At 42.1% G+C, this 14,139-nt stretch overlaps 1 protein-coding gene across 4 annotated transcripts in view; it reads left to right on the forward strand.

Annotated features, from left to right (window-relative positions):
• The window catches only part of grb10b (growth factor receptor-bound protein 10b), a 122,231-nt gene that overhangs the window by 2,045 nt on the left and 106,047 nt on the right, over window positions 1-14,139 (forward strand). The window lies entirely within an intron of this gene.

Genomic DNA, 14,139 nt, shown 5'->3' on the forward strand with positions numbered 1-14,139 from the left:
TGACAGAAGCTGCATTTGTATGAAACGAGAGCGAGTCCACAATACCAGGATGACATAATTAATAAATTGTACACCATTTTGAATCAAATTTTAATATTTTATTAGCTAAACAAATGCAAAGCTTCCACCAAGAAAAACTGTTCCTAGCAACACTACAGCGCTAACTTCCATTACCTGGATGAACCTGTCTTATCAGCTTTTACTGGTTGTTATCGGGGGATACCATACCTCGGAATGTTGTGACTGACCAATCAGAATCAAGTATTCCACAGAGCCGTGTAATAAAGATAGATAGATAGCACGCTGTTGCAGACACTAGTTTGATGAATGAAGGCAATTTCAAGCACAGCTTAAGGAAAAGTCACATACTTCAGTGTCCTGCTAGCGATATACATATTTTGATAATCAGAACTTCTGTAATTGTATCTAGGATTTATGTTTTCCTTTAATACTTGAACAAATTCATTTATATGGACAAAACGGTCTTGACTTAAACCAACCCACAAAAGATGCTTCCTGCAGAGGGAATTGATCATGAGCCTCATGGCCATAACTTTCAATGGCCGGTGGACTCCATGGACACATTCCATTCTATCTTGCGTCATTTTGCTATCATTCATAGTTTCCTATACAGTGTTAATACCCGCTGGACTGAGGCCGGCTCATGACACTATTCATTCATTCAGCTCTTATGTACATTGAGTTAGTGACTCACAAGCGATGATTATGGGTACTGTGGTCAGAGCGAACTGTCCTGTGCTTTGATGACCCCACGTTTCATTGGATCAGGCTCTCCTGGTGCGTAATGAACTGAAGTTTTATGCAACATATCATTGCATCTTTCTACCTTGTTTGTTTTGTGTTTCTCTAACTTTAGTTCTGGGATCCTCTTATTTCTGTTTCTTGTATATTCTGGAAGTTTAAGAGGGACTGCATTTTTCCAACCCTACTCAAATGTTTTTGTTTTTAACCAGACTGGAATTCTCCCATCTTTAGTGTCAACCTTTAATTATCAGACAGATGTGAGTGTGATCCAGAGTTTATATTATTGTGATTATTATTCTTCTGCATGAAAGTTCAGTGTGTCTTATGTTGCAGTCACATTGTATTGGAATTACTGTAATTACAAGATAGCAACTCAGATTCTACTTCGAGAAATATACTCATAAGATTCATTTTTGTTTCAATGATCACAACACCAAAATGGATTTATGTGACTTGGTTATTAAAGACAGCAAATCATTTAATCATTATGTTAATTAACTGATATTCTGTATGCCATTACACACTGTTTGAAAACAAAGCAAATGCATTATTATCATTAACCCTAATCAAATGTGTAGCGGCACTGGGTTGTACATTATAATTAACTCAAATGATATATAGGGAATTTTAATAATTAATCAGGAATATGATTAATATATATATATATCTCATATGACATTTACATTAAAATTATTGAAGATGAAAAATTGGTTAATTGTATATATCAATAACTCATTACAAGGCACTGTAATTTACTCATTAATATGTCAATATTCCATTCTTCATATCAATTATAGTGATATCTCTTACTGTAAATTACCGGAAAATAAAACAGTGGTTTGTCCAGCAAATGGCCGTAAGATTAACTTATCAACTTTCAATAAAGTTATCACTTCTTATAATTCAAGGAAAAATATTCTCTGGCCATGAAAACATTATCCTATCATTATGAAATTTCGGTTACTAAAAAGAACTTGTAGCTAAAGATCAGACATTTCATTGACTCGTGATGTGAGCGTTTTAGACAGAGGCAATCATGAATATATATTGGTTTTTAATAATTGAACTAATAATACATCAAACTACAAATCACACAGAGTAAATACGCGTACGACAATACAGACAGTAAACTTTGTACAAGACATAACGGAATCCAAATGAGGGACAGAGAGAGAGAGAATGAGAGAGGACGAGAGAGAGAGGTGAGAGAATTAGGCGCGATCACAGAATTACGCGCTCAGTTATGCAAACTCACAGACAGTAACCCTTGAAAGACAACAACGAATCAAATCACCTTGAAAAGGTAATAGACAAACTTTAAGCAGCATTTAAATCTCCATAGAGAATGATACTTGCATGTGGTCTCTTTGTGACTCGCCAGACCAGCGTGCGTGTGTGCGTGTGTGCATGGTCCTTTGTAGTTAGGCGTGTTCTTTCGTGTCTTCCGGGGCTGCTGCGGAATCGCGCGATATTTGAAAGGTCCAACAAACGTAATGATTCAGAATTCGTCTTCCTCTTGTAGAGAGGAACTTAGTAAGTAAAAGAAATGAAAACAACGGGGATGAAAGTTCCTGAAGGAGCCATGAGAACGGCTGTTCTCTCAGCTGCCGTGCTGAGAGGGACCAGATGGGGACAAGAGAGCGAAAAAGAGCAAGAGCCGACAAGACAGGGAGAACAACTGGTTCACGCCTCCTCTGTTTGCGCGAACAACCAATGAACGTCCGCAATCTGAAGCGGGAAAAAGTTCCTTTGTCTCTGGGGAAACACCCACTTCTAATAAGTTATGGCTTATCGGATCTCAGCAGTGATATTCTAGCAAGTTCGTAATTCCAGATGAATACATTTTTCATTAATTTCCTTTATTTAAGTGAGTCCGTCAAAGCATGACGATTAAACTGATACCAAAAATAACATATATAACTGATAGAAACACGACGTTACATTCATATGCAGAATTACACACATGTAAAGCTTGATTAACACACGATAAACATTATACTCCAATTTGATTATAGAAAACATCTAATGCACCAAAAAGGCAACACAGTCAATATGTTTAGAAATGCGTTTTAAAAAGGTACCAGTGATCTGGCTTTGCTGTTCTGTCAGTTAGGTCATAAAGTTTTACGACCTGGTCAGGGGGGTAGGGTTACAACTCATGATGACAGGTTCAGAATGGGCTGTCGAGACAGTGCTTGGAGGGCTGTGTCGACGGGAGTAATGTCAATGTGTTGGGTGGCACCTTTCGGTACTTGAATCCACATGCTCTGGTCAAGCAGGTTGACACGGGTGGCGGTGTCATGCTGGTCGTAGGTCAGTGTAGCTGTACGCACAGGAGTGTTGACGAGCCATCTGTCACCTACAATCTCTGCTTGCGTTTCTGTGACTTGTATACGAGGCTTGGCTTTGGCAGGGCAGCGTGTGTCGCTGACCAGGGGTTGCAACGTGCAGGTTCCTTCAGCGTTGTCTCTGAGGAAGGGTTTGCTAAGGCAGAGATAATGAATGTCTTTGGTCAAAGTACACATGTGCAGGTTTGGGGCCAGGTACAGCTGTGTGTCGCTGTCGTGGTAGGCCACCACATCTGGAATGTGTGTCTTGGTGTGGGTGTTGCTTTTCCACAACCTGACACTGACAATGTCTTTAAGTCTGTAGACTTGGCTTGACTCGCTTATGGGTTGGTTCAGGAGCACATTCACTTCTCTCTGTTTGGGATTGACGTGAAGTAGGATGGCGCTATCCAGAGTGTTGGCCAGGTGTATTTGTAGTAGGGCTGCAACTAACGATTATTTTGATAATCGATTAATCGATTAATCGGTTTATGTACTTATATTTTAGTCTTTTTCCATTTTTTCCCCCCAAGTAAATTATTAATAAAGGGGCTTTATCATTCAGCATAGATTTTTAAGAGATTTTAACCATTTTGCATTGTCATATCCTCATCAAAAATATACCTGGAGATGTTTTATTATGTGTTAGTAATCCTTTTGTTGAACTCTTCTGCAATCAAAACACTGACCCATACTCTAGCAAATTTCACAAGGAGATTTCAAATAATGGTTTCATCATGTCAGTCCTTAGGGCTCCTAAAGTAGTTTAACATCCCGAACAAAGCTTATTAAGGAATCTTTCAGAACATATTTTCACGAAGAATAAGGATAAAACAGAATAAGATTGCAGTGCGTTGTATTTTATTATTTACTGGGAAACAGCTTTATAGCTTATACTGTGAAATTGTAAACAATCCTTCGAAAAAAGTGCCAATGGCATGAAACCTGAATGGAACTCACAATTTAAAGTAAAATCCATCAGAAGGTTGTCCAGAAAAAAAAATTGGACACACACAAAAAACCTGCTGTGTGAAAAAGAGCAGTGAATACTTAGAAAAAAAGTGCATTTCAAATATCTTTAAACATTTACCTCTCTCATTCAGTCATAATTAGGCTGCACGACTGAATTATGAACTGGTAAATGACAAACTGATCACAGAACATGTGTAAAGCTTTAAATGTTAACTGTTAAAAAGCAATGTTATCAGCTTTTACGACTAAACATTTGCAAACAACATTGTACTGGAGAATCTGCACAAATAAAAGTCTTAGGGGCCGTTCACATATCGCGCCTAAAAATGCGTGGAAAACGCTAGGCGCACCGCTTTCTCCTCCTTTCCATAGAGCTCGGGCAGAAGCGCCCCTGAGGCGTCTGCCTTTGCTAAGCAACCATGATGTGCTCTCTCCTTGAAGACGCGGAAATTTCAGCAAAGGATAAATGGATTTGCAGCTCTAAAAATCGCTTGCAGTAGCTCTGCTACTAAATTTATTTCAAAATGGAAATCCATATACAGCTATGATCAGCTGTTCCTTCATCTTGGCTGAGCTTTAAACGTTGTTACGGGAAAGGATGAAGCTGATTATTTAGTTCTTGTCACATGACCCGCGGTGCGCTTGCCGCATTCTGAAAAGTTGAAATGTTTTTAACTCGATGCGGTTAACGCTGTAACCAGCTAAGTCTGGGCAAAGTCATTCTGGAAGACAGTAAACAGCGGTTTCGTGGAGTTTACGGTCTGGTTCGCTGCATTGACACTGGACATACCAATGTTAAACGTTCTGGCGGCAGCAGCGGCTCTGAGCAAAGCTCCCGGGAACTGTTTGGAGCGGTGGTGGTGTCCACCTAACTCCATTTGTGTAACAGTCACTTTCTCATGTTGGCTGAACATGTGTTTGACATCGACCTCAGTGTGAATGAGGGAGTCCTCTCTCCATCGGACACCTGTCCAGCTGTATTGGGTTACGGTGCTGGGGTAGTGTGCTCTGTCGTCGGTGATCAGGAGTCTCAATGGTTCTCTCGGTGGCAGCTATCCTCTCTTTGGCTGACAGTACAGCACGGCAAACCACAGCAGCATCCTGGTACAGATAACAGGGAGAGAGAGAGAGAGAAAGGGGAGGAAGAAACAAGCGAGGGCTGTCTTTGGTTGGACAGGGCAGTCTCTTTCCTTCGTGGGCGGCGACTGGGTTTAGCTCGCCCTGGCCCATGTTTTGCCACATCTTGCTGCTGGCATGACGCTTGCTTCAGTGTCTTGTCAGTGGCTCTGGTGCTGCGTGGTGCAGCACATGATGCGTCATGGAAATATATTTGCATTCTCCCCCCTTTTGCTCCGTGGCATTACAAGCCCTGGCATTGTGATGTCAGACGGTGCACAACCCACAATGTTGTTCTGTGCACGCAGCATGTCCTTTGTATCATGCAGTGGTCTGGGGCGTTGGTTGTCAGTGACTGTAGACTGGTTGCCAGGGTGGATGGAGGGGTCTGAGAGGTGATTAAGCAAAGTCATTATGGAGGTTTCAGAAGCCCGCATGTCCGCTATGTTGGTCTTTGTAGACAACGGAGCCAGCGTAAGCGTTTCTGAGGTAGGCAGTTTAGCTAGTAAAGTTCTTATGCTGTGTGTAATCACTTCAACCTTGAATGTGGGTGGGTGGGTTGGGAGTGACCACAGCCTGTTGTTTAGTGCACCAGTTTTGGCAAGGGTGTCAGTTTCATCGTTTAGGTCCTTGTCTAGACCTGGTAGCTTCGAGTTTCCTTTTACCTTCTTCCAGTACACAGTCACATTGTGTGTTTTTGTGATGTTATCACATTGCTGGAACAGGTGTTGGTGTTTGACTGGCTTGTTGTTTGCAGTTTTGAAACCATTCTGTTTACAGCACGGAAGATGGCACACGAAACTGAGTCTAGCATAGTTACAGTCTGTACAGATTTTGTTCAAACAGATGTTGAATTCAGCTGGTGAGTCGTCATAGTCGAACGGACACCTGTTGAAGTTGAACTGTCGGTTGCCAAATGTGAATGCCAGCTTGTGTTGGTTTTCCGGGTGCACCGGAATGGTCCAGAATCTAGAGGCCACATCAAGTGTAGGGAGGATTGTGGCTCCTCTGATTCGGGGCATTTCTTGTTCAAGCTGGGTCTTGTGCCATTGTGACAGCGGCACCTGTTGATTCAGTTTCCTGTAGTCAATGGTGGGTCGCCCCTCGCAGTTAGTTTTGAGGGCGGGCCAGATGAGGGCTGAGTAGGTGCTGTTGCATGGATGGATGACACCTTTCTCCAGCCTAGATTCGATGATCTCTTGCACTGGTTCGTGTGAGGCGATGGGAATCTTGTCCTGTTTGACAGAAGTGGGAGGAGCATCAGGGTGCGAAGGTATGCGCACCCTGTGTAGGTTGGTAAGACCACAGTCTAAAAAGTCTTTGGCACAGGATTCTTTGAGCTTATAAAGAACTTGTCTGAGTCTTTGGCGATCTGTATCGCTCTGAAGGGCATGAGCATCTTGTAGAATTTGCTGCACTTGAGATTGAAAACCTGTGTAAGGCTCCTCCGTCGGTGTGTCATCAGGCAGTTTAGTATTGAGAGGTGTAGCAGCTTCATCAGTCTCACTGACGTTCTGGTGGGAGATTGTGTATACTGCGAGGTGTTGGTCATCTGTCAGATCCATTCTGCACACCTGGTCTTTGCTCACCGACATGACAGATGTGATGGCAATGAATTTGAAGGGTGCAATGAACAATGTGTTGTTTGTACTCCCTTTGGGTATCACTGCAGGTGGAATGGGCTCAATGACAGGTAGTACAAGTTCAAAGTCATTAAAGTCATGGCTCACTAGCCATCCCAGCCGGTAGGCCTTGGGAATGTTGATGTCAGTTGCCGTGCAGTTGTTGCACAGGATGTATACTATACAAGATGACACTTCAGTGAGGGGTGTGGCTTCAAGTGTGAGTCCGAGTTCCACACATTCAGGTGAGGATTGGAAGAAACCCAGCGTGTGGTTTAAGGTTTGACCACATTGCATGTTGAGCCGAACAGCCACCCCTTTGGTGTAAGCTGGTACCACCGTACCCTGTTCGTTGACTAAGGTGCAGAGGAGTGAACTTGAGCCTTGGTCTGCCGTTGGGGCTGTGTACCCATGGCAACCTGTGTGGCTGGAGGGAAAGAGGTTCTCGCACTTGAGCAAAGTCTTTTAGCTGTTTGAAGTTCAGTAAAGGATCAAAGTGGTCTAGCAGGTCTTTGCCAATGAGAAATGCATGAGTGTTCATTGGTGAGACATAAATAGGATGTACTAGACTCATCGGACCGATTGTCAGGTGAATGGAAGCAACCTGTTCAAACCGGATGTCATTCTGGCTGTACGACTGTACATTCAGTTCACAAGTTTGAGGTGTAAGAGTTCGATCTTGTCTCTTAGCTTCAAATTGGAGTCTTTTAAAAAGGTGAGATGAGATCACCGTAAGGTTTGATCCTGTGTCGATCAGGTCTTCCATGCTCACTCCTTTTCGGCCCACCCTCTTTTCGACAAAGCTGCCCAGGAATGTTGGCATCGGGGCAGGTGTAACGATCGATAAGTGGTTAGGACCGGTCTTGTGTAGCTCGCTGCGAAGGCAGGTAGTCAAAACAGCATTTTCTGGTACCTTGTGTTTGTGGTACCTGGTGTGAGGACATGTGATGTCTCGTTCAGGGTGTGCAGCTGTCAGCTGTGGAGCTTGGGTGATGCTGTCACCTTGTGATGTGACAGTTAGCTCTGTGGTCTGTGGATGACGAGCAGTGTTCTGGGTGTCTTGGCTCATACAGATGGCAGTTAGACAGGGTGTTGGTTTCAGTTCTTATGCTTAGACATAAGATGTCTGGTTCATCTTCCTTGTCTTCCTTGCTAGTTTTCATGTAAAGAAGCTCTTTCAGCACCCTCAGGATCTCTGCTGTCTCAGACGTGGCTGCCCTGTGTTTTTCTGATGTGGGCTCAGGATTGAGCTTATCAGTGTCATGTCGAGAGTGGTTCCACAGCCGGCTCTCGGGGCTTTGTGTCCTGGACGGTGGGGATCGGCTCTTTTTGGGTTGCTGGTCCCAGAATCTTTCAGAGCGCTCGCTCTGGTGCTTTGGACGAGCAAAAGTCTGTGACTGTGGTGTTGTGGGGCGCCCTCTAGGGTTAACTCCAAGCAGTGCTCAGAGACAGAGATTGTGGGGTTTTTCAGAGTTTTTAAGTCGACATCCTGTTCCATACCTGGTTCGTTGCATGCTCCGAAGTAGGCTTTTCGTAGCTGACTATAAAAAGTCTGTGGGTTTTCAAGTCGGCCCTGTTTGAGGTCCATAGTGTTAAGGAGCCCATGGTCTGAGTCTGGATCAGAGAATTCAAGAATCAAAGTTTTTAGCAGTTGCTGGTAGTCCGCTTTGACAGTCTCTGGTTGACGATCCAGAAAACTATGCACATCACGGCTGGATGTGATTTTTAACAGGTACAATGTGTTCACATCTGTCACGTTGGTGACAGTTTACAAGTGAAAGTCAATGTCTTGTAAATAAGCGTGAGCGTCATGTCCTCCTGCAGGATCTGGATTGAATGTAGGGATGCTTCTGGCTAGCTTGTCAAGTTCTCGGTGAGCCGTGCAGGGTTTAGTGGCATGAATTCTCTGGAAGGGTTCTCCCCCCTCCGTTGTTGACAGGTGTTCTTGTAAGCTGGCTGGTGATTTCTTGAGCCATGGGCTTACACCCCCTTTTTCAGCTCTGGGTTTTTGGCTGAAAGGGTTGGAGAGGCGGGCCGGGAGAAACTCTGTGGTGTGCGTTTCTCCGATCCAGCCACTCTGTAATCTGTGAGATTGTTTCAGTTCTGTGTGAACAGTGTTGAGTTCATCTTGGAGATCGTCTCTCTGCAGAGTAAGCTTGTTGATTTTAGCTCGGGCCGCTTGCAAGTGTGTTTTGCAAGCCCAGGTTTTAGAGTCTCTTTCTTTCAGTTCAGTCTCTGCTCTTTTTATGAGAGTGTCACCTCGCTGGAGTTTTTTGTTGAGTTCTTTTCTGGCTTCTCTCACCAGCTGTTCTCTTTGATGCTGTTTCTGGGTCTCGAGGAGGAGCTGATCAAGGCGACTTTGGGTTCGGGCCTGGTCTTTCCAGGCCTCCTCCGCTTGAAGCTTAAGCGTTGCTGCTTGCTGTTCAAGGTCGATGTTGCTCCGTTCACTGAGCCGTTAATGGGTGACAAGAATGTGAACTAGGCTTCCGAGGATCCTGGCGAGTTCTTTGTAGTAGTCGCTTTGGGTTGGATCGTGTGCCATCAGTTCATCTAGCTCGGTGTCTAGTTGCTCTGGGTGCTGCAGGTTACTGCCGTCCTTGGGCAGGAAGGGGGTCGACACTGCTTTTAACCATGTCGAGAGGTGGCCCCCGTGGACTGGATGACTGGAACATCCTGGCTCACTGTAGGTGAAAGAAGCACAGCACGCACACAAAAAGACCAATGCAAGTCCGTTCTACGGTTAACGAGCTATATTCATATGGGCTGTGCCGTTTATGAGAATTTTGGGGCTAACTGATGCAGACAGTTCAGTAGCCAATTAACTTGGGTCAACGAAGGACCTGAAATGGAGATTTGACAGGCAGTAGCCTAGCGGGTTGCGTGATGACACCGGCTGCTGGTTGTTGCTCTACTATTTAGCTTCTTTGGTGGCTCTCACAGGTTACTGTCTCTATGTGAAATGAAAGAAACAAATCACAACAGAACAGAGGATAGAAAAATATCAAAGTGAAACACAACACTTGAAATGAGATAAAAACCATAGTAACATGATGTGTTAGTGAGAATAAGGAGGACTAAGCCTACTGCTGATTTTAAGATAGGGCCAACAGGTGAGTGGGGCTATCTGGGTAGGAAACCTAGAAAGATGGTGTGGCTTGAAGAAGCAATGGGTCAAACACTTAAAATATATCCGGGGGAATATCTAATATTTTGGTAGTGGATGGGTTTTATCACATTTTGTTCACCTGGGTGAATTGAAGCCATTCAGGTGGAAACCAGTGGCTTGGTCAACCTCTCCGGCGCTCCACAAACACTCAACCGCAAAGTCCCCGGGCCCTCCGTTACTCTGGCGTTGCGCCCTCTCAAACCGCTTGTGACTTTTAACACAACCTGGCAACACCAAGATGTCAACCGCCAGACAGCACTGCAAAATTGGGCTGTTCCCTAGAACCCTCTCTTAAAAGAGAGTGGCCCCAGTTTTAGGCCTCGGATTAGGTACTGGTCCCAGAGATTGCGTTGTGTGTCAGCTGGACTGATTGACTACCTTTGGAGTGCCACATTGCTGATGTCTCCACTGCGTGCCGCAACGGACAGAGATAAGAGGAACCGAGTTTCACTCACAGCCAGTGTCGATAACGCTGGTTGGCCAACCTTGCTCACTGGAAACCTGAGATGACTGTCCAATCACCAATGGAGTTCTACAATCAAATACACAAAGGATGAACAAAGGAAACTTAAAGTTAATTAAGGTTAGGTTTGTTTAACATCAACTGAGTAAATATATATGTAGAAATGAGAGGTAACAGCTTTACCTAATAATGATAAAACAACAACAACAAAAAAATTATGATAGTGATGGTAATTATCAAAATACCCTAAGACAAAAGAGAGAAGAAAAATAATAAAAATCAAATAACAAAAGACAGGAATGAAACACGGGAGAAGAAGTAGCTGGTTTTCAACACAAGGGGGCGTACTCCCTCTCTGTGCTTAACCTGGGAAGCAGAAAACTTAATTCAAATTAAATATTCAAAACTGGTTTAAATCGAAATTTAAAATAAGCATCCAAGAAGAATTAAAAGGAAAATCAGAACAATATCCTATAATAACCAGTGATGACAGTAAGGTATCATTAACAATTATGAAATTAATCAAAAAGGGGTAAAAGTGGAAATATTCAATTCAAAACATAATTGAAAAGAGAGCTGAGAGCTGTGAGTCGATTTAACAGGAGACTGCCACTAGATGGCTTACTTCCTTCTAAGTGGGTCAATCAGTGGTTGACCTGAAACATCGATTTACACTATTAATCAATTAAATTTTAATTCAAATCATGTTTGAACCAAACTCAAAGTTAATGTAAACAGTCAAAGGAAGGAAAAATTGTCTAACCTGAAATAATATTCGCACGAGCAAAGCTGTAAATGCAAATAATTATTGAGAATTTAGACATCTAATTCAATAAATCACAAGGGAATAGAGATTTAGCAGTGAGCGCATTATCTGAAACGGCCACGAGATGGCGTAATTGCACTCATGCAGGCTGACATCAGAAGGCAGGGCGTAATTTTGAACTTCTAAACAAAGGACCCCCTCTGGTGTTTAGTCAGGGGGATTACAGCCAATTTCAATATGACTTAGAATCTGATCGTTTGTCAGGCTGATTTTCTACATCAAAATCACAACTAACAAACTGACAAAAGTTTTATGACCTTTGCGGTGCTATATTAAAAAGAGCGTGAGGCAGGATCCCTTCACTGCCAAACAGACAACTGTTAACAACAGGTTTTGTCCATCTGTTGACTCCCATAAACATTTAACAAAATAGCACTTATGATTTAAATGTTTTAGGTTTACAATCGGGTAGCTAAGCCAATTTTAGACCAGGAGTTTTTATCGTTTATTTTTGAATATCACTGTGGTTCACCACGAATTCAATAACGATATTTAATAAACAAGGCCTTTTTAACTGAATCAGAGGAACATCGCTCATGTTCAGATTTACATATTCGCCACTAGGAAAAAAAAAGAGATTTCTTCGTCTTTTTAATATTAAAATGTTCTCACTGCAGAGAGATCTTGGTCTTTTTTAACAGGAGACTTTTAACATTATACTGCAGTTTACTTTAAAATAACAGCGACTATACTGTTAGGTATACATGCTGACTGAACCGCTTTTGCCTCAGTCAGTTAGGAGTGAGTTCGCGTCTTGCGACTTATATCACTAGTACATAGCACGCGTGCAGAAATTATTAATAACCATATACACAGATTGAACTGGATTGCTCACAAAACGAAATTTGAAATGCCTGCGTTCCTCCATCATTAAATATGTAGCTGCACTGGATTGTACATTATAATTAACTCAAATGATATATAGGGAATTTTAATAATTAATCAGGAATATGATTAATATATATATATCTCATATGACATTTACATTAAAATTATTGAAGATGAAAAATAGGTCAATTGTATATATCAATAACTCATTACAAGGCACTGTAATTTACTCATTAATATGTCAATATGCCATTCTTCATATCAATTATAGTGATATCTCTTACTGTAAATTACCGCAAATCAAACAGTGGTTTGTCCAGCAAACGACCGTAAGATTAACTTATCAACTTTCAATAAAGTTATCACTTCTTATAATTCAAGGAAAAATATTCTCTGGCCATGAAAACATTATCCTATCACTATGAAATTTCGGTTACTAAAAAGTAAAGAGCTTGTAGCTAAAGATCAGACATTTCATTGACTCGTGATGTGAGCGTTTTAGACAGAGACAATCATGAATATATATTGTTTTTTAATAATTGAACTAATAATACATCAAACTACAAATCACACAGAGTAAATACGCGTACGACAATACAGACAGTAAACTTTGTACAAGACATAACGGAATCCAAATGAGGGAGAGAGAGAGAGAGAGAATGAGTGAGAGAGGATGAGAGAGAGAGGTGAGAGAATTAGGCGCGATCACAGAATTACGCGCTCAGTTATGCAAACTCACAGACAGTAACCCTTGAAAGACAACAACGAATCAAATCACCTTGAAAAGGTAATAGACAAACTTTAAACAGCATTTAAATCTCCATAGAGAATGATACTTGCATGTGGTCTCTTTGTGACTCGCCAGACCAGCGTGCGTGTGTGCGTGGTCCTTTGTAGCTAGGCGTGTTCTTTCGTGTCTTCCGGGGCTGCTGCGGAATCGCGCAATATTTGAAAGGTCCAACAAACGTAATGATTCAGAATTCGTCTTCCTCGTGTAGAGAGGAACTTAGTAAGTAAAAGAAATGAAAACAACGGGGATGAAAGTTCCCGAAGGAGCCATGAGAACGGCTGTTCTCTCAGCCGCCGTGCTGAGAGGGACCAGACGGGGACAAGAGAGCGAAAAAGAGCAAGAGCCGACAAGACAGGGAGGAACTTCCTGGGTCAGTTCTACTTATGGAGTGACTGGTTCACGCCTCCTCTGTTTGCGCGAACAACCAATGAACGTCCGTGATCTGAAGTGGGAAAAAGTTCCTTTGTCTCTGGGGAAACGATGTTACATTCATATGCAGAATTACACACATTTAAAGTTTGATTAACACACGATAAACATTATACTCCAATTTGATTATAGAAAACATCTAATGCACCAAAAAGGCAACACAGTCAATATGTTTAGAAATACGTTTTAAAAAGGTACCAGTGATCTGGCTTTGCTGTTCTGTCAGTTAGGTCATAAAGTTTTACGGCCTGGTCAGGGGGGTAGGGTTACAACTCATGATTCTATTTGAGAACATCAAAATTAGGAAAAACATTTCCAATTTACAAATCAGCAATTTATAATCTTCGCATAACAGGATTAACCACTTTATGCAACACACAAACCTATTCAAAATACATATCATTAAGGACTTACATAAAGAGCATAAATTGTGTGTGTGTGCTTGTGTGTGTGTGTTGTGGAATGTGTTTCGTTTCTCCTTTGAGGCTGCTCACGTGACTGTGGAATTTCTCGTCCAGAGTGTCGTAAATAATTTAAGGCCAGGCATTTTAGTTTAGAGAGGGTTGGGTTTATATGCCTGAATTCAAAATCTACAAGCTTTGGGTTTGCACTGTTTTAGATTCAACGAACCGTGATTCATTAGTTCAGAACCAATGAATCGATGAACTGCATATCCAGATAGTAATTCAGATGACATAAACAGTTGATGTCTGGAGCAGTCAAGATTTATTATTGAAAACATGCCAAGCAAAACCGCTTACCTCGTAGTGCAGGTAATTTACTGTATGTAATCACAATGTTTTTTTTTTTGTTTGTTTGTTAAACGTGTGATAAA

The sequence above is a fragment of the Carassius carassius genome, chromosome 15, assembly GCF_963082965.1.
Source record: "Carassius carassius chromosome 15, fCarCar2.1, whole genome shotgun sequence".
Lineage (NCBI taxonomy): Eukaryota > Metazoa > Chordata > Actinopteri > Cypriniformes > Cyprinidae > Carassius > Carassius carassius.